General features: G+C 44.0%; 1 long non-coding RNA gene across 1 annotated transcript; it reads right to left on the bottom strand.

Annotated features, from left to right (window-relative positions):
- Positions 1-4,195: 4,195 nt before the first annotated feature.
- Positions 4,196-10,335, bottom strand: LOC130682360 (uncharacterized). Its single transcript, XR_008995583.1, has 2 exons — positions 10,067-10,335; positions 4,196-4,502 (listed from the first exon to the last, which is right to left on the bottom strand). It is a non-coding gene; the product is annotated as an uncharacterized LOC130682360 (long non-coding RNA).
- Between the last annotated feature and the right edge of the window lie 10,233 nt (positions 10,336-20,568).

Here is a 20,568-nt window from a genome sequence, read left to right as displayed (position 1 = left end):
GGATACATGGATGACCCCTCCAGCTCCTGGGGGCTGGTGTCACGTGTGTGCGACGCACAGACTCAGAGATGGAAGAATGCCAACCAGGCTTGGCATGGAGCGTGGAACACCACGCAAGTCAGGCCGGGGTCTGTGCCTTGTGATCTTGGGCAAGTCGGTCTCACGCTAGGCTGTTTTCAGGTGTGCACCTTGAAGGGGCAGCAATGAGAGGAGATACAGGTGTTGCCATCTACTGGCATCCACCTTCCAAAGGTCCGGGTTGCTCTCAAACTATGTGCTTTTCAGACCAAACAGTAAATGGGTCAGAGTAGCACACTGGAAATGAGGTCTATGCTGCCTCTGAAATCCGAGGTGGTCCACCCGGCTGCTGTGCCCTTTGTGTGTGGGGGGTGGAGGAGGGGTCCAGGTACAGCACCTTATTCATCACCTTAGGAGAGCTTGGCATGTCCACACGATAGACTTCTAGAAACTTCTCTAAGATGAAAGGTCCCTGAATTTTTGTTGGATTTATTTCCCACCTTCTGACACGTGACTGTGCTATCAACATGCCTAGATGAGCTGTACTTCCTGATCACTGGGTCCAGTCAGCCTAGTACCATCACTGGGATGGGCCAGTGTGACATCTTCTGGAAGGAAAAGGAGATGAAGGTTCCTTCTGACTAAATGACAGCCTAAGTCTGGAGGTCTGATATGCCTCTGAGATAGTTTTCTCTCCTTGCCGGCTGAAAGCTAACTGCCCTGCTGGTCTTTACTCATAGGAGGAGAACAGAGAGCATTTTCCTGACCAATACTTACACACTGGGTGCTTGGGGATCAAGTGATGAAGCCCCACGTGCAGCAGTAGCTGCAATTTGAGACACTCCGATCACGGTGATAATCATGCACAGTCATCTCCAAGATCCATCCATCCGTTTTCTGAGTAGGCCCCGTGAGTGACTTCAATAAGGGTATGTGGAAATCACCACCCCGACATCTTTCAAGTCCGTGGTGGTAACTCCAGTCTGTATCCTCTCCTGGAAGGCATTACTGCTTTCAATATATACTTCGGAGGGAGTTCTAGAGGCTTGTACTTGCCCTGCCACACAGCACGAACTCCTGGCCGGCACAGTCCCCCGTGGCTAGCAAGGAGGAAGCCGGGAGCTCTGCGTCCCTGAACAGCTCGACCCTGTGGCCTCTGACACTGAAGGAGCGGCACTGCGGGCACTTGGTCGGGGTGGGGGGTGCTGCTCCTGATACCAAGACCCGGTCCTCGTCCCTGAGATCAAATCACAAAACACAACGACCAGGTTTTGAGGAAAGGAAAGAATAGTTTATTGACTTGCTAGCAAACGAGGGAGTGGCAGGCTCCTGCCTTAGAGAAGCACCGTCCTCCCGACACACAAGCGGTCAGGGCTTTTCGAGGGGAAACCGTGGGAGAGGGGCTAGGGTGCAGACACATGAAGTAGGCAGCTTGCAAGGGCCCAAGCAGACATTCCTGCACTGATTCACTAGCTTTCTGTTTTTCTTTTCTGCTCCTCCTCAGTCCCCGGGCACTGGATGCTTGCGGTTGAACAAAATCAGCTTTCCGCTTTAACTCTGACCCTCAGACGCAGAAAATCTAGAGAAGAAGAAGAAACTGCCGCCCCGCCCCACCCCCGCCCATTAGTGGACAAAGTTTCTGGGGCTGTTTGAGTTCACTTTCCAGTAAATGTTAGTGTTCAGTTTTGAACAAAGATTTGATTCCCCTTTTGTTCTATTACAAATTTATCTCTTACTGTTACATTCCCTTAAGAGCAGCCCCAAAACAGATCATGAAATGCCTTGAGGGAGAGTTTCTGACTTTATTCCCCCGAAGATAGCCACAAGTTGAAAAACACAGCTCTAAGCGTTTATTGGAATATCAGTGCTGGCTGACAAGACAGGAACTGCCATCTGCGGTTCAGATTTCCAGTGGACGTGGCCCATGTGTTCAAATTGTGCAAATGTTGCTGTTAGAATCAGCAAGGGAGTGTCTCCTTGCAACTGCCTGGAGCCGGCAGCCTTGCATTTAATACTCGCAGGCAGAATTTTCTCAAGAGCCCCTCCCCCACTTGTAGCACATGGACAAGTTGGGGAAATGAGAAGAGGGGACCCACGGAGGCCTTTATGTCCAGACCTACTGCCCCACTCCTTAGCTCGATGACATACACACCTCATTGTATCTGTTTTAATATATGTATTCAATAGTATATATTACACAGTATAATAATACCTCATGTTATTTATCCTTGAACCTCTCATGTATGAAGGGTTCCCATGCATACAAAATTAAATTTGATATTCTGCTTATCCGTCTAATGTCAGTTTAATTATTGCACCAGTGAGAAGAACCTTGACCTTTTCTTCCCCAACAGCCTATGCACTCAGCATGACTTTGTCAAGGTACAACCATGTTGTGACTAATATCAATTCTTCATTCTTTGAAAAAAAGGAGCAGGCCCAAGATGGGGTAACTCAGGCTAAGCCCCATATCTGGGCTTAATAATAAGCCGATATTTAATAATAAAGAAAGACTTAATACCTAACCTATTGTAGTTTTGGCCTATCTCAAGACTATGATCTTGATCAGTCAATTTGGAATTGCTAGTCATCACTAGTGAGGTAATTTGCCCCGTAGACTCCCACAGAAAGGTGTCTTAAGCCTAAAAGTATCTTTTCTTTCCTAAAAAGCCTTTCCTTCCCTACAGCCCTTCAGAACATGGGATATAACGCCTGTTTTTACTGAATGGCTGAATAAAACCAATTAATCGTCAAATTCACTCAGCTGAATTTTGGTATGTAACAATTTTTGTGACCCAATAATATTCCTCTGTACGGATATATCACACTTTCTTGACCTATTCATGCCTTAACGGACATTTCGGTTGTTTCCAGCTTTTGACTATGATAAATAATGTTGCTATAAAATTCATGTACAAGTTTTTTGTCCAAAGATATGCTTTCATTTTTCTTGGGCATATACCTACGAGAGGAAGTAATGGGTCATATGGTATTTCTAGGTTTACTTTTTGAGGAACTGCCAGACTGTTTTCCAAAATGGCTACACCATTTTATATTCACATCAGTGTGAATATAAAGATTTCATATTTCTCCATATATTTCTGCACTTATTATCTCACCTTTTGATTCTCGCCATCCCGGTGGTTATGAAGTAGTATCTCACTGGGGTTTTGGTTTGCGGTTCCTCGTTGACTAATGGGGTCTTTTCTTGAGCCGCTTGCATGTCTTCCTCAAAAAAAATGTGAATCAGAACCTTTGCTGTTTTTAAATTGAGTTATTTGACTTTTTATAATTAAGTTTTAAGAGGTCTTTTGATACTTTCTATTCAAGTCCCTTATGAGATACATGATTTGCATAATTTTCTTCCATCAGTGGATTGTGTTTTACTTTAATGTTTAAAATTTTTCAGGCTAGGCTGTATTTTCGTTAAATACATGAATTTACTCCAAATCGCCTTTCAGAGAGGTCACAACGATAATTTTGAAAATTATCAGCAAGAAAAAGCGTATTGTCACACACAGGGCAGCTCTAGACAATTGGCGTACAATGTTGTGCTTACAGGTAATATGGTACACTTGAACATTGTTGTGTAGGTCTCGCGCTGTGTGTTTTACTACAATAAGAAAATTAGTTGGTGTCAAGAGTTTTTTTTTTAATGAAGCTTTAAAAAAAAAAATTAAAAGGCTTTAAAAAAAAGAATAACTCATAGCCACCTCCTGAGCTGGAAAAAGGCCAATCAGCACTCCGGTATCGTCAGTAGGCAGCTCTCTGGGCCCTGATGGCCTAATTACTTCTCAAAGGCTCTGCCTCCTAATACGAATACCTTGGAGTTTACGATTTCAACATACAAATTTTCAGTGGAACACAAGACATTCATAGCAAGAAGCTATGAAACCATATAAACACAGAGATAAGCTAATGGTGTGGGCACAACATCCAATGGCGGGTTGAGAGTTAGGAAGGGAAGTCACTCTTTCCTCAGGGAGCAGGAATATGACCAGTTAGAAGACTGTTCTGAATTCTAAGACCTGCTTGGAGTGAGGAGTGGAGATGGAATTTCACAGCAAGGGAGGTGAAAAAAATAGGCAGAGACACTGTGACAATGGACAAAAAGGAGATTTGAGAAATGTAGGATGAAGAGAACTGGGTGAAAAACAACAACAAAATCAAGATGTACCTAAAATAAACAGGGATCTGGTGGGATCAGCTCTCAGAATACCAAGGGGTGTATTCCCCCCTAGACTCCTCCCAAGAGAAGGCTCTCTCATGGGAAGCATTCAAGGAGCAGCCGTCTACACATCCTCAGACACGCATAGTTGGGGAGGCTTCTCTGACCGACCCGACTATGCCTTTCTCAGCTGCCCAGCTGGCTGGTTCTGCCCCGCTCACCCACACAGATCCGACTGTGGGCTTCATCTTCTACCATCCACGGCTCTTCCCTCGTTCCAACTTGAAGAGTGTGTTTGGCTTGCTGGCTTCATACCCTGTTGGTGGGAAATAACGAGAGACTTAGACCTGCGGGATTGGGCTGGGATGTCAAGATGGGAGAATACTACATTTAGGGACTAGACAGTGTTCACATCAGCAAAGCAGAGACTTCTGTCAAGAGGGGGAACATTATGTATGCTTGTCTGACGCCAGAGGATCTGAGGAGCCACTGCTGAGAGCACTGTGGACATGCCAGAGATTTCAGCAGCTGGGAGAAAAGGCCACCGAAGGGGGCCCCCTGGTGACACAGGGGAGCTGTCCTCACCCACTGACACCAGGTCGCTGTAGTTCTCCAACATCACGTCCCGGTATAACATCACACCCTTCTGAGTGGGGGCCAGGAGCTGCCCTCCCCCCCAGGGGAAGTCCACGGCCACATCGTTGATTAACAGGGTTTCCTGTGATATCCTGCTGCTGTCCACTATAGGTGTTTGTCCACTCGTTGCTCCAGAAGGGACATAAAGGAGGGCAGTTTGCTTATTTTCACCACATAGGCTGCATCAACACAGGCAGTTTTCAAAAACAACATGCTAAAGAAGGAAAATACTATTGGAATAGTCTGCAATTTTACATTCAGTATGCCATTTATCCCACAAAGCAGAAGTCTCTGTAATAAGTAGCCATTAAATCCTCTTGCTAATCAAAAATCATACATACACCAACATTTGTTTGCCAAACACTATTCACAGGTGGGGTAACATCAGGATTAATAAAACATTATTCATCAAGGGCCTTCCCAGACTTGGTGAATCAGAATCAACCATGCAGACACAACAGATGCTAGAATTACAAGGGATAGCACATTTAATAGTGTATTTGAAATATTTTAAGGAATAAAGTATTTTAAAATGTCTAAAAAACTAGGATCTATAAAGAAACAAGCAGGCACATTTGGAAAAAAGTCTATCTGAAGAAACACACACACTTGTACATTAAAAGCACATCAGAGAAAAAAGGGGAGTCTACACACATAAACAGAATCAGAAATAAGAAAAAATCACTACAAACACAAGAGAAATACAAAGAATTATGAGAGAATACTACGAAAAATTATATGCTAACAAATTGGATAACCTAGAAGAAATGGACAACTTTCTAGAAAAATAGAACCTTCTAAGGCTGACCCCGGAAGAAACAGAAAATCTGAACACACCAATTACCAGCAACGAAATTGAATTGGTAATCAAAAAAACCCTAAAAAGTCCACTCCAGAACTACTAGAACTAATAACTGACCAGCAAAGTTGCAGGACACAAAACCAATACACAGAAATTTGCTGCATTCCTATATAGTAATGATTAACTAGCAGAAAGAGAAATCAGGAAAACCATTCCATTCACAATTGCATCAAAAATAAAATACCTAGGAATAAACCTAACCAACGAAGTGAAAGACCTACCCTGAAAACTACAAGACACTCATGAGAGAAATTAAATAGGACAACAATAAATGGAAACACATCCCATGCTCATGGATAGGAAGAATTAATATTGTCAGAATGGCCATCCTGCCTAAAACAATCTACAGATTCAATGCGATCCCTATCGAAATACCAACAGCATTCTTCAACAAACTAGATCAAATAGTTCTAAAATTCATATGGAACCACCAAAGACCCCGAACAGCCAAAGCAGTCCTGAGAAGGAAGAATAAAGCATAAAGCAGGGGGAATTACACTTCCTGACTTCAAGGTCTACTACAAAGTCACAATAATCAAGACAATTTGGTGATGGCACAAGAATAGACCCACAGACCAATGGAATAGACTAGAGAGCCCAGATATCAAACCAAGCATATATGGTCAATTAATATACAATAAAGGAGCCATGGACATACAATGGGGAAATGACACCCTCTTCAACAACTGGTGTTGGAAAAATTGAACAGCTACATGCAAGAGAATGAAACTGGATTATTGTGTAACCCCATACACAAAAGTACACTCAAAATGGATCAAAGACCTGAATGTAAGTGATCAAACCATAAAGCTCTTAGAAGACAACATAGGCAAAAATCTCCTGAATATTAACATGAGCAACTTTTTCCTGAACGCATCTCCTCGGGCAAGGGAAACAAAAGCAAAATTGAACACATGGGACTACATCAAACTTAAAAGCTTCTGTACAGCAAACAACACCATCAGCAGAACAAAAAGGCATCCTATAGTATGGGAGAATATATTTGTAAATGACATATCTGACAAGAGGTTAACATCCAAAATATATAAAGAACACACATACGTCAACACCCAAAAAGCAAATAACCCTATTAAAAAATGGGCAGAGGATATGAATAGACGGTTCTCCAAAGAAGAAATTCAGATGGCCAATAGGCATGTGAAAAGATGCTCCACATCGCTAATTATCACGGAAATGCAAAGTAAAGCCACAATGAGATATCACCTCACACCAGTTAGGATGGCCAACATTGAAAAGACTAGGAACAACAAATGCTGGTGAGAATGCAGAGAAAGGAGACCCCTTCTACACTGCTGGTGGGAATGTAAATTAGTTCAACTATTGTGGAATGCAATATACAGGTTCCTCAAAAAACTAAAAATAGAAATACCATTTGACCCGGGAATTCCACTCCTAGGAATTTACTCAAAGAATACAAGTTCTCAGATTCAACAAGGCATATGCACCCCTATGTTTATTGCAGCACTTTTTACAATAGCCAAGATACGGAAGCAACCTAGGTGTCCATCAGTAGATGAATGGATAAAGAAGATGTGGTACATATACACAATGGAATACTATTCAGCCATAAGAAAGAAACAAATCCTACCATTTGCAACAACACGATGGAGCTAGAGGGTATTATGCTCAGTGAAATAAGCCAGGCAGAGAAAGACAAGTACCAAATGATTTCCCTCATTTGTGGAGTATAATGATGAAGCAAAATTGAAGGAACAAAACAGCCACAGATTCACAGCCTCCAAGAAGGGACTAGTGGTTACAAGGGGGAGGGGTGGGGGAGGGTGGGTGGGGAGGGAGGGAGAAGGGGACTGAGGGGTGTTATGATTAGTACACATGGTGTGGGGTGGTCACGGGGAAGACAGTGTAGCACAGGGAAGATAAGTACTAACTCCGTGGCATCTTACTACACTGATGGACAATGGCTGCAATGGGATATGGGGGGGACCTGATAATATGGGTGAATGTAGTAACCACATTGTTTTTCATGTGAAACCTTCATAAGAGTATATATCAATGACACCTTAATAAAAAAAAGAAAGCCCATCAAAGGTATTAAAGGCATAATTGGTGAACGAGAAATTACCCAAAAGGCAGCACAGAGCTCCTGTGGTCAGGCAGAATATTCCCTAAGACTAGGTAACTCGCAGAGGGACTGAGAAGCCACTGAGCCCAGTTCTGCTGTTATGGTTTATTAGTTCATGGATACAGATTGACACCAGCCAAGGCAACCAGCACAAAAGCCAGAGTCCAGGAAAGTTCCAGACGTGGAATCCCAGCTGCCCCTGACAATGGAGTCATGTGGGCAGTGTTGCTTTGTGGCATCAACATGACAGGAGGCAGGGGGCACTGGCACCCGGGCAGGGTCACCTGAGCCTGGGCATCCAGTCTTCACTGCGCTTGACCCCTACAGCCTGGTAGGACAGGTAGGACGCCTTTGTGCATGTTCCCTCCCCAGCCACTCCCGACGCCACGTGACCCACAGCGCCCACCCTGAGTCACACTGAGTGACGCTCCACCCGTCTCCTTCGCCTGATCTCTATCCTTTTAACAGTAAGTGTGACCTGACTGCGACAGAGTTCTGTTCTTATTATGTCACACTCAGGCTTTGCGATTAAATATCAAAGCTCTGTGTCTGAGCTAGTTTGAACCGAGATCTGCCTGGCACAAGCACATGACCTTACAGTGGCTGTATTCCCTTACCAGATCCCCCCTTAACCTCCTAAGAACACAGCTCTCTTGCTACTTCCTTTAAGGAGTTTACTACCCAGAGGCCCCTTGGAGGAGCGCCAATCAGACATACAACTTGAATTTCTGAAATTACCTAACATTCAATGGCACACAAAACCACTTTTTCCCATGAAGACAGAAACACACAAACTACAGGCTCCACGCTTTGCCCCCAAAGGAGCAGACCCGACGCCGGGACTCCTGGCTCTGCAGCCCAAACTCTGGAGCTTGGGGGAAAGACTCCAAGGGCAGATCAGCACTTCCTGGCCATCACCTCGTTCCCATTTGCCACCACATGGCCACATGTCATGCTGATGAGCTCCCTGTGACTCCACATCCTCCAAGTTCACAGGAGGACGGACCTCACCACCCAAGCTGCCTCTGCCATCACGACGATCTGGTCAGGGCCCTCATTCCACGACACCACACAGGAAAAGGCGCGCAGCTACCTGCGGTGACACCCATGGGCAGAAATCGGTGAGGGCAACTTCTGAGAGACGCCGGGATCCACTCCTGTAAAAGTCAACTGTCCCTTCCCCGCAGGCCTCTGCGGTCCTGAGGCACAGCTGCTGAGCTTCCGCTTTGCTTTTAAGTCTCAAGTACTTTCAGTACAATGAATCTCCTCTCTTACCTACAGTGGCTACATCTTAACCACTGTCCCCAAAGGCACCAACTGCTTTTCCAGAAAATCCATGCGTCTCTGTGTGTGCTTGTGAGATATATGCATGGAGATATACATGTATAATACTTACACATCTAAAACCAGTCCTTGAAGAGAGATTTAAGCTTATTTGAAGGACTGAAGGGAAAGTAATGTTCACCAGGTGTGTCCAGCCACCGAGGGGTCCTGGGCCTCCTTAAAACTTCAGCCTCTCAACCACAGACACACATGGGCCTCCCCAGAGAATGACCACACGGACCTGTACAAATCCTCAAACCTGGAAAAGACATCACCATTCATGGTGACCTGCCCACTCCATCAGTTAGCCGATATAAATTTCCAAATTTGAATGGTATTCATTAACAAATACACTGTGGGCTGAACTCTTCTCCCAAAATCTCTATGTTTAAATATATACTTCAGCACATTGTTTCTTTGGAGGTAGGGTCATTAAAAAGGGTAGTTAAGATAAAAGTGAGATCATCAGGGTTGGCCCTAATCCAACATGACTGCTGTCCTTCAAGAAGAAATATGGACATAGAGAGGGTAGACCATGTGAAGACACAGGGAGAAGAAAGCCATCTGTGAGCCGAGGAGAGATTCTCAGAAGAAAGCAACCCTGCTGACACCTTGATCTCAGATTCTAGCCTCAAAAATCGTGAGGGAAAAAATCTGCTCCTTAAGTCCCTCAGTCGTGGCACTTTATGATAGCCCTAGCGAACTAATACAACACCCTCAACTCCAGTTCTCCATCACTGAGCCATACAAAGCAGAGTGACCCGCTGAGACCCCCAAACCCTGACCTCTAACCCAGCACACCAAATTATGCAGTTACTGCTTGGCAAACAGCACACTTAATACTGTTAAGTACAATTTTTATGAAGGCAAGAGTGTATAGCAATCTACGATATAAATTGGTTTGGCCTTATTCAAGAGGGCAACCTGGAATTACCTATCCATTAACATTTTTTACCTGGGATGCCAGCCTCTGAAAGGTGAGTTCAGCACCTGATCTTCAGGGGTCAGGGCAAGCCTGGGCAGCCCATTTAGGGGCCCTGACTGCTTATTTCAGTGCGAAAGATGCCATGACTGCCACGATAGAATGTGAAGATTGACAAGAAGTAGAGAGATCTGAAGTCTGAGTTGAAGACAAATCCATTCCTGGTTCTTTGCTTTACAGTATCTGTCCTGAATCCATCCTGTTAGACGCCATTACTTGGCATGTTTTATTCATCAGTATATCCCGGTGGGTACCTGCGTACGAAACGGGTCTCCTGCGGCTGCGTAGTAGCCGCAGGAGACGCAGCCGCCATATCGAAGAGTCAGTAGGTTCGCGAGCGCCGCTAGGAGGAGCTGCTCCCGCGTCTCAGTCCTTGCTCCGGCCCGCATTCCCGTCCCCGCACGGAGCGCGGCGGAGCCCAGATGGTGGACCGGCGCTGTGTTCGGCTGCGCCTTCCTCCCGGCGCGCAGGCCCCGGCGGCCCCGGCGATCGGCCCGGACTTCGAGCCGCCGCCCCGGCCGGACCTGCGCTCGTCCAGCTCTGCCGCCTCCAGCCTTGCACCGTCGTACCTGCTGCGGAGCGTCCAGAGCGGGCCCCGCTTCAGGGGTGAAGGCGACAGCGACGGCTCTGCGGGCCGGAAGGTACGTGGCCGCCGGGCCTGGAGGGGGCGCGTGGACCCCTGCCTCCGCCTGCGGGCGCGGCGGACCGGTGAGGGGGCGGGCGTGCGAGGGGCTCGGCCGCGTTCCCGGGGCCGGGGGGCGGCTGACGCGGGTGGGGGATTCGCGGGGCCCGGCCTGGGGCCGCGCCGCCGACCTGCCACTGCCGCGCGGGCCGGCGTCGCAGGCGAAGGGGGCGGGCCGTGCCGCGCAGACGGGGAGGCCGGCGGGCGTCTTGCCGTGTGCGCCGTTTTCCGTCGGCGGCCTCGGGAGCCAGGGCCGGGCGAGCCGAGGGTCGGGTGGGACCCGCGGAGGGGCGGCGGGGGAGAGGCCGCCGGAGGCAGCGCCTCCAGGGTTAACAACTGTTTCCTGAGGCTCCTGTCGGCCTTGTCATTTGGGATTACCGGTTCCGTTTCCTTGCTGGTCATTGGTCTGTTCACATTTTCTGTTTCTTCCTGGGTCACCCTTGGAAGGTTGCATTTTCCTAGAAAGGTGACCATTTCTTCTAGGTTATCCTGTTCGTTACTATATAATTTTTCATAGTATTCTCTAATCTTCATATTTCAGTGGTGTCACTAGTGATTTTTCCTTTCTCATTTCCGATTCTGTTCATGTGCGTAGGCTCTTTTTTTCTTGATAAGTCTGGCTAGGAGTTTATCTGTTTTGTTAATTTTCTCGAAGAACCAGCTCCTGCTTTCATTCATTCTGTTGTTTTATTCTTCTCTATTTTATTTATTTCTGCTCTAGTCATTATTATGTCCCTCCTTCTCCTGAGTTTGGGCCTCATTTGTTCTTCTTTTTCTAGTTCAGTTAAATGTGAGTTTAGACTGTTCATATGGGATTGTTGTTCTTCCCTGAGGTAGGCCTGTGGTGCAATATACTTCCTTCTTACCACCGCCTTCGCTGAGTCCCACAGATTTTGCGTTGTTGAATTATTGTGATTATTTGTTTCCATGTATTGCTTGATCTCTGTTTTTATTTGGTCATTGACCTACTGGTTATTTAGGAGCATGTTGTTAAGCCTCCATGTGATTGTAGGCCATTTTGTCGTCTTTGTGTAATTTATTTATAGTTTCATACCCTTGTGGTCTGAGAAGCTGGTTGGTACAATTTCAGTCTTTTCGAATTTTCTGAGGCTCTTTTTCTGGCCCAGTATATGATCTATTCTTGAAAATATTCCATGTGCACTTGAGAAGAATGTGTATCCTGCTGCTTTTGAGTGGAGAGTTCTGTAGATGTGTAAGGTCCATCTGTTCTAATGTGTTGTTCAATGCCTCTGTCTCCTTACTGATTTTCTGTCTGGTTGATCTGTTCTTCGGAGTGAGTGGAGTGTTGAAGTCTCCTAGAATGAATGCATTGCATTCTGTTTCCCCTTTCAATTCTGTTAGTATTTGTTTCACATGTGTAGGTGCTCCTGTGTTGGGCGCATAGATATTTATAATGGTTATATCCTCTTGTTGGATTGACCCTTTTATCATTATGTAATGCCCGTCCTTGTCTCTTGTGACTTTCTTTGTTTTAAAGTCTATTTTGCTCAATACAAGTACTGCAACACCTGCTGTTTTCTCCCTATTAGTTGCATGAAATATCTTTTTCCATCCCTTCACTCTTAGTCTGAGTATGTCTTCGGGTTTGAAGTGAGTCTCTTGTAGACAGTATATACATGGGTCTTGTTTTTTTATCCATTCAGTGACTCTGTGTGTTTTGATTGGTGCATTCAGACCATTTACATTTAGGGTGATTATCGATAGGTATGTACTTACTGCCATTGCAGGCTTTAGGTTCGTGGTTACCAAAAGGTAAAGGGTACCTTCTTTACTACCTAAGAATCTAGCTTAACTCACTTAAGTATGCTATTACAAACACAACCTGAAGGTTGTTTTTTTTTTCCCCTCCTCATTCTTTGTATATTAGGTATGGTGTTCTGTACTCTTTGTATGCCCCTTTTTATTACCTCTGGTGACAGCTATTTAACCTGAGGAATGCTTCCATCTATAGCAGTCCCTCCAAACTACACTGTAGAGATGGGTGGTGTGAGCTAAATTTTCTCAGCTTTTGCTTATCTGGAAATTGTTTAATCCCTCCTTCAAATTTAAATGATAATCGTTTCTATTTTTATTTTTTATTCAGTTGTTATAATTTTTTGTATGATTAATCTACAATTTCATGAGCAACATTATGTTTACTAGACTCCCTCGATCGTCAAGTCACCCCCACATACCGTTTACAGTCAGTGTCCATCAGTGTAGTAAGATGCTATAGAATCACTACTTGTCTTGTCTGTGTTGTACAGCCCACCTGGTGCCCCCCCTACATTATGTCTGCTAATAGTAATGCCCCTTTTTTTCTGCTTATCACTCCCTTCCCACACCCATCCTCCCCAGTCCCTTTCCCTTTCGTAACTGTTAGTCCATTCTTGGGTTCTGTGATTCTGCTGCTGTTTTCTTCCTTCAGTTTTTCTTTTGCTCTTATACTCCACATATGAGTGAAATCATTTGGTGCTTGTCTCTCTCTGACTGGCTTATTTTACTGAGCATAATACCCTCTAGATCCATCCATGTTGTTACAAATGGTAGGATTTGTTTTCTTCTTAATGGCTGGATAATATTCCATTGTGTATATGTACCACATGTTCTTTAGCCATTCATCTACTGATGGACACGTAGGTTCCTTCCATTTCTTAGCTATTGTAAATAGTGCTGTGCTAAACATAGAGGTGCATCTGTCTTTTTCAAACCGGGCTGCTGCATTCTTTGGGTAAATTCCTAGAAGTGGATTGTTGAGTATTTTTGCATGTATGTTTGTCAGCGATATTGGTCTGTAACTTTCTTTTTTTGTGGTGTCTTTGCCTGGTTTTGGTATTAAGGTGATGCTGGCCTCGTAGAATGAGTTTGGAAGTATTCCTTCTTCTTCTACTTTTTGGAAAAGTTTAAGGAGTATGACTATTAGATCTTCGGTACATGTTTAATTAAAGTCAGTGGTGCAGCCATCTGGTTCAGGTGTTTTGTTCTTAGGTAGTTTTTTGATTACCAGTTCAATTTTGTTCCTAGTAATTGGTCTGTTCAGATTTTCTGTTCTTTCTCGGTTAGCCTTGGAGGGTTGCATTTTTCTAGAAAGTTGTCCATTTCTTGTAGGTTATCCAGTGTGTTGGCATATAATTTTTCATGGTATTCTCTCCTAATTCTTTGTGTTTCCGTAGTGATTTTTCCTTTCTCATTTCTGATTCTGTTTGTGTGTGCAGGCTCTCTTTTTCTCTTGATTAGTCTGGCTAGGGGTTTATCCATTTTGTTTATTTTCTCGAAGAATCAGCTCCTGCTTTCATCGATTCTTTGTATTGTTTCATTCTTCTCGGTTTTATTTATTTTTGCTCCAATCTTTATTGTGTTCCCCCTCTTGCTGACTATGGGCCCCATTTGTTCTTCTTTCTCTTGTTGTGATAGTTTTCAGCTTAGACTGTTCATATGGGATTGTTCTTCTCTCCTGAAGGAGGCCTGTATTGCGATATACTTCCCTCTTAGCACCGCCTTGTCTGTGTCCCACAGATTTTTGCCTTGTTCAATTTTCTTTTTTTTTTTGTGAGGGCATCTCTCATATTTATTGATCAAATGGTTGTTAACAACAATAAAATTCTGTATAGAGGGGTCTATACTCAATGCACAATCATTAATCCACTCCAAGCCTAATTTTCGTCAGTCTCCAATCTTCTGATGCATAACGAACAAGTTCTTACATGGAGTACAAATTCTTACATAGTGAATAAGTTACATGGTGACTTGTTCAATTTTTATTGTTGTCATTTGTCTCCGTATATTGCTCGATCTCTGTTTTTATTCGGTCATTGATCCGTTGGTTGTTTAGGAGCATGTTCTTAATCCGCCATGCGGTGCTAGGCTTTTTCATTTTATTTGCGTAATTTATTTCTAGTTTCATACCCTTGTGGTGTGAGAAGCTGCATCGTTTTTGGGGGCTCGTCCGGGATAACTTCGGAGGTGAGTATAGGCATCCGAGCCTGCCTTTTCCTTCACTGTCCTTATAGAAGGAAGCCGTCTATGGCACACAACATCGGGCGCTCGTCAGCCACTTAAATGGGACTAGCCCGGCTGCCGATCTCAAAGTCTCGAGCGCCAGGTTCCCCTGCGTCTCCCTCAGTGGATCCCCCGTCTCCCTTGGGAGCCGGGAAAGTCACCTGAGTGGAGGCCAGGATTCCCCTTCAGAGGCATCTCCTTGGACGCCAGGGACTGAGGAAGGCCGTGGGCACCTGCGAGAGTCTAGGCTGAGGATGCGCTTCAGCGGCTTCCCAAAGGCCCGCGTGTCTGGAATCAGAGCCCGAGAGCCCGACTGGGTATCCATGAGGAGTGTCTCTCTTTCTGTCTGCCTGACTTCCAGCCTGCTTCTCCGGGCCGCCCCAGCCTCTGGGTGAGGCAAGGGTGCTCTTTACTTCCTTTACTCGCTCGATGTGTGCCTCTGACTTCGTCAGTGCCACGGACCCCGATGCTCAGCACCGCAAGGTAGGAGATCCATGCTTCACTCTTATTCCTGACGAAATGCTGTACTTTTTATCTCATAAACATGTGTCTGGTTCGTTGAAGAATGCTGTTGGTATTTTGATGGGGATTGCATCGAATCTGTAGATTGCTTTAGGCAGGATGGCCATTTTGATAATATTAATTCCTTTTAGCCAGGAGCATGGGATGAGTTTCCGTTTGTTAGTGTCCTCTTTACCTTCTGTTAAGAGTGTCTTGTAGTTTTCAGGGTATGGTAGGTCTTTCGGTTCCTTGGTTAGGTTTATTCCTAGGTATTTTATTCTTGTTGATGCAATTGTGAATGGAATTGTTTTCCTGATTTCTGTTTCTGCTAGTTCATCATTAGTGTATAGGAAAGCAACAGGTGTCTGTGTATTAATTTTGTATCCTGCAACTCCGCTGAATTCAGATATCAGTTCTAGTAGTTTTGGAGTGGAGTCTTTAGGGTTTTTTAATGCACAATATCATGTCATGTGCAAATAGTGATGGTTTGACTTGTTCTTTACCAATCTGGATGCCTTGTATTTCTTTGTTTTGTGTGATTGCCGTGGCTAGGACCTCCAGTACTATGTTGAATAACAGTGGGGAGAGTGGGCATCCCTGTCTCGTTCCCGATGTCAGAGGAAAACCTTTCAGCTTCTCGCTGTTAAGTATGATGTCTGTGGGCTTGTCATATATGGCCTGTATTATGTTGAGGTACTTGCCCTGTATACCCATTTTGTTGAGAGTTTTTATCATGTATGGATGTTGAATTTTGTCAAATGTTTTTTCAGCATCTGTGGATGTGATCATGTGTTTTTTTTCCTCCTTTTTGCTGAGTTGGTGGATGATGATCATGGATTTTCTAATACTGTGCCATCCTTGCATCCCTGGAATAAATCTACTTGATCGTGATGGATGATCTTTTTTATGTATTTTTGAATTTGGTGTGCTAATATGTTTTTCAGTATTTTTTTTTTTTTGCTCAGAACTGCTTTTATTTTTTGTCTTTTCAATATACAAAGTGTTTTCCACACTATACATGTAGCACACACACGCACGCACACACACACATACATATATGTATGCATAAAGATAGAATTTTCCTTTAAAGAACACAGGAAAACTAAAAATTGCCATTGCAAATCTGAACTGTTAGCATCTGGAGCATATAAAATGTGTGTTCACCTGGTTTTTTTTTTCACAAGGCTCCCCTGGTCTCAGTGAAGTGGCCAATTGGAGTTTGTCTCCTCTTCTCTCTGGTCCATTGATTTCAGCCTGTCCGTACTGATTCTAGACTTTCTAGGTGGTTCACAAACAGCTCAGGTTAAATTAACTTGAGGACAGTGTTTGAAAATGCAGAATTACTCACGCTTCTTTGTGCCTGTTCTTAAGCATTGTTTCCAGAAGATGGATCTTTTTAATTCCAGTGAGCTAATCTGCTGATGGCTCTCAGTAACAAGAAGTGTATTGTGTGAGCTGACTGGAAAAATAAAGAGAAGGAAGAAAATTCTTTGTAGCACGTTGCCTTTGCAAAAGTAACATCTCTGGGGCATTGAGTAAGAGTCTGGTCTTCACCAGTCTATCTAAGGTTGGTCCTATAACCTCCATTGAAAACTTACCTTCATGAGTTCATGTTTGATAGGAAGAACTTATGATAGATACATGCTAATAATGCTTGTTGTGTATTTGCTGTGCAATGGGAATTGTGCTAGTCATGTTAAATTGTATACTATGAGGTTGGCTCAGTTATCCTTCCCTATTTTAGAAGTGAAGAAACTAAGGCTATTCAACAGTTAATCTGTGGCCTTATAACAGTAAGTGGAGCACTATGTTAAATTTAGCTGTATCTTACCACAAAGGTAATGGTATTAACTCTGATGCTCTTCCTTCCTTCCTTCATTTATTTATTCATTTTTAATTGTTATCATTAATCTGCGATTACATGAAGAACATTATGTTTACTACCCTCCCCCCTTCACCAAGTCCCCCCTGCAAACCACATTACAGTCACTGTCCATCAGCATTGGAAGATGTTGTAGAATATCACTACTTGTCTTCTCTGTGTTGCCCAGCCCTTCCCATGTCGTCCCCCCCACATTATACATGCTAATCGTAATGCCCCCTTTCTTTTACCCCCTTATCCCTCCCTTCCCACCCATCCTCCCTAGTCCATTTTCCTTTGGTAACTGTTAGTCCATTCTTGGGTTCTGTGATTGTGCTGCTGTTTTGTTCCTTCAGTTTTTCTTTGTTCTCATACTCCACATGTGAGTGAAATCATTTGGTGCTTGTCTCTCTCCGACTGGCTTATTTCACTGAGCATAATACCCTCTAGCTCCATGCATGTTGTTGCAAATGGCAGGATTTCTTTTCTTCTCATGGCTGGATAATATTCCATTGTGTATATGTACCACATGTTCTTTAGCCATTCATCTACTGATGGACACTTAGGTTGCTTCCATTTCTTGGCTATTATAAATAGTGCTGCGATAAACATAGAGGTGCATCTGTCTTTTTCAAACCGGGCTGCTGCATTCTTTGGGTAAATTCCTAGAAGTGGATTGTTGAGTATTTATGCATGTATGTTTGTCAGCGATATTGGTCTGTAACTTTCTTTTTTTGTGGTGTCTTTGCCTGGTTTTGGTATTAAGGTGATGCTGGCCTCGTAGAATGAGTTTGGAAGTATTCCTTCTTCTTCTACTTTTTGGAAAAGTTTAAGGAGGATGACTATTAGGTCTTCGGTACATGTTTAATTAAAGTCAGTGGTGCAGCCATCTGGTTCAGGTGTTTTGTTCTTAGGTAGTTTTTTGATTACCAGTTCAATTTTGTTCCTAGTAATTGGTCTGTTCAGATTTTCTGTTCTTTCTCGGTTAGCCTTGGAGGGTTGCATTTTTCTAGAAAGTTGTCCATTTCTTGTAGGTTATCCAGTGTGTTGGCATATAATTTTTCATGGTATTCTCTCCTAATTCTTTGTGTTTCCGTAGTGATTTTTCCTTTCTCATTTCTGATTCTGTTTGTGTGTGCAGGCTCTCTTTTTCTCTTGATTAGTCTGGCTAGGGGTTTATCCATTTTGTTTATTTTCTCGAAGAATCAGCTCCTGCTTTCATCGATTCTTTGTATTGTTTCATTCTTCTCGGTTTTATTTATTTTTGCTCCAATCTTTATTGTGTTCCCCCTCTTGCTGACTATGGGCCCCATTTGTTCTTCTTTCTCTTGTTGTGATAGTTTTCAGCTTAGACTGTTCATATGGGATTGTTCTTCTCTCCTGAAGGAGGCCTGTATTGCAATATACTCCCTCTTAGCACCGCCTTGTCTGTGTCCCACAGATTTTTGCCTTGTTCAATTTTCTTTTTTTTTTTGTGAGGGCATCTCTCATATTTATTGATCAAATGGTTGTTAACAACAATAAAATTCTGTATAGAGGGGTCTATACTCAATGCACAATCATTAATCCACCCCAAGCCTAATTTTCGTCAGTCTCCAATCTTCTGATGCATAACGAACAAGTTCTTACATGGAGTACAAATTCTTACATAGTGAATAAGTTACATGGTGACTTGTTCAATTTTTATTGTTGTCATTTGTCTCCGTATATTGCTCGATCTCTGTTTTTATTCGGTCATTGATCTGTTTGTAGTTTAGGAGCATGTTCTTAATCCGCCATGCGGTGCTAGGCTTTTTCATTTTATTTGCGTAATTTATTTCTAGTTTCATACCCTTGTGGTGTGAGAAGCTGCATCGTTTTTGGGGGCTCGTCCGGGATAACTTCGGAGGTGAGTATAGGCATCCGAGCCTGCCTTTTCCTTCACTGTCCTTATAGAAGGAAGCCGTCTATGGCACACAACATCGGGCGCTCGTCAGCCACTTAAATGGGACTAGCCCGGCTGCCGATCTCAAAGTCTCGAGCGCCAGGTTCCCCTGCGTCTCCCTCAGTGGATCCCCCGTCTCCCTTGGGAGCCGGGAAAGTCACCTGAGTGGAGGCCAGGATTCCCCTTCAGAGGCATCTCCTTGGACGCCAGGGACTGAGGAAGGCCGTGGGCACCTGCGAGAGCCTAGGCTGAGGATGCGCTTCAGCGGCTTCCCAAAGGCCCGCGTGTCTGGAATCAGAGCCCGAGAGCCCGACTGGGTATCCATGAGGAGTGTCTCTCTTTCTGTCTGCCTGACTTCCAGCCTGCTTCTCCGGGCCGCCCCAGCCTCTGGGTGAGGCAAGGGTGCTCTTTACTTCCTTTACTCGCTCGATGTGTGCCTCTGACTTCGTCAGTGCCACGGACCCCGATGCTCAGCACCGCAAGGTAGGAGATCCATGCTTCACTCTTATTCCTGACGAAATGCTGTACTTTTTATCTCATAAACATGTGTCTGGTTCGTTGAAGAATGCTGTTGGTATTTTGATGGGGATTGCATCGAATCTGTAGATTGCTTTAGGCAGGATGGCCATTTTGATAATATTAATTCCTTTTAGCCAGGAGCATGGGATGAGTTTCCGTTTGTTAGTGTCCTCTTTACCTTCTGTTAAGAGTGTCTTGTAGTTTTCAGGGTATGGTAGGTCTTTCGGTTCCTTGGTTAGGTTTATTCCTAGGTATTTTATTCTTGTTGATGCAATTGTGAATGGAATTGTTTTCCTGATTTCTGTTTCTGCTAGTTCATCATTAGTGTATAGGAAAGCAACAGGTGTCTGTGTATTAATTTTGTATCCTGCAACTCCGCTGAATTCAGATATCAGTTCTAGTAGTTTTGGAGTGGAGTCTTTAGGGTTTTTTAATGCACAATATCATGTCATGTGCAAATAGTGATGGTTTGACTTGTTCTTTACCAATCTGGATGCCTTGTATTTCTTTGTTTTGTGTGATTGCCGTGGCTAGGACCTCCAGTACTATGTTGAATAACAGTGGGGAGAGTGGGCATCCCTGTCTCGTTCCCGATGTCAGAGGAAAACCTTTCAGCTTCTCGCTGTTAAGTATGATGTTGTCTGTGGGCTTGTCATATATGGCCTTTATTATGTTGAGGTACTTGCCCTGTATACCCATTTTGTTGAGAGTTTTTATCATGAATGGATGTTGAATTTTGTCAAATGTTTTTTCAGCATATGTGGGCGTGATCATGTGTTTTCTTTCCTCCTTTTTGCTGAGTTGGTGAATGATATTCATGGATTTTCTAATACTGTACCATCCTTGCATCCCTGGAATAAATCCTACTTGATCAAGATGGATGATCTTTTTTGGTGTATTTTTGAATTTGGTGTGCTAATATTTTGTTGAGTATTTTTGCATGTATGTTTGTCAGCGATATTGGTCTGTAATTTTTTTTTTCTGTGGTG

This window comes from Manis pentadactyla, unplaced genomic scaffold (genome assembly GCF_030020395.1).
Source record: "Manis pentadactyla isolate mManPen7 unplaced genomic scaffold, mManPen7.hap1 scaffold_331, whole genome shotgun sequence".
Classification (NCBI taxonomy): Eukaryota; Metazoa; Chordata; class Mammalia; order Pholidota; family Manidae; genus Manis; species Manis pentadactyla.
This window is presented reverse-complemented; position numbering and strand designations above follow the sequence as displayed.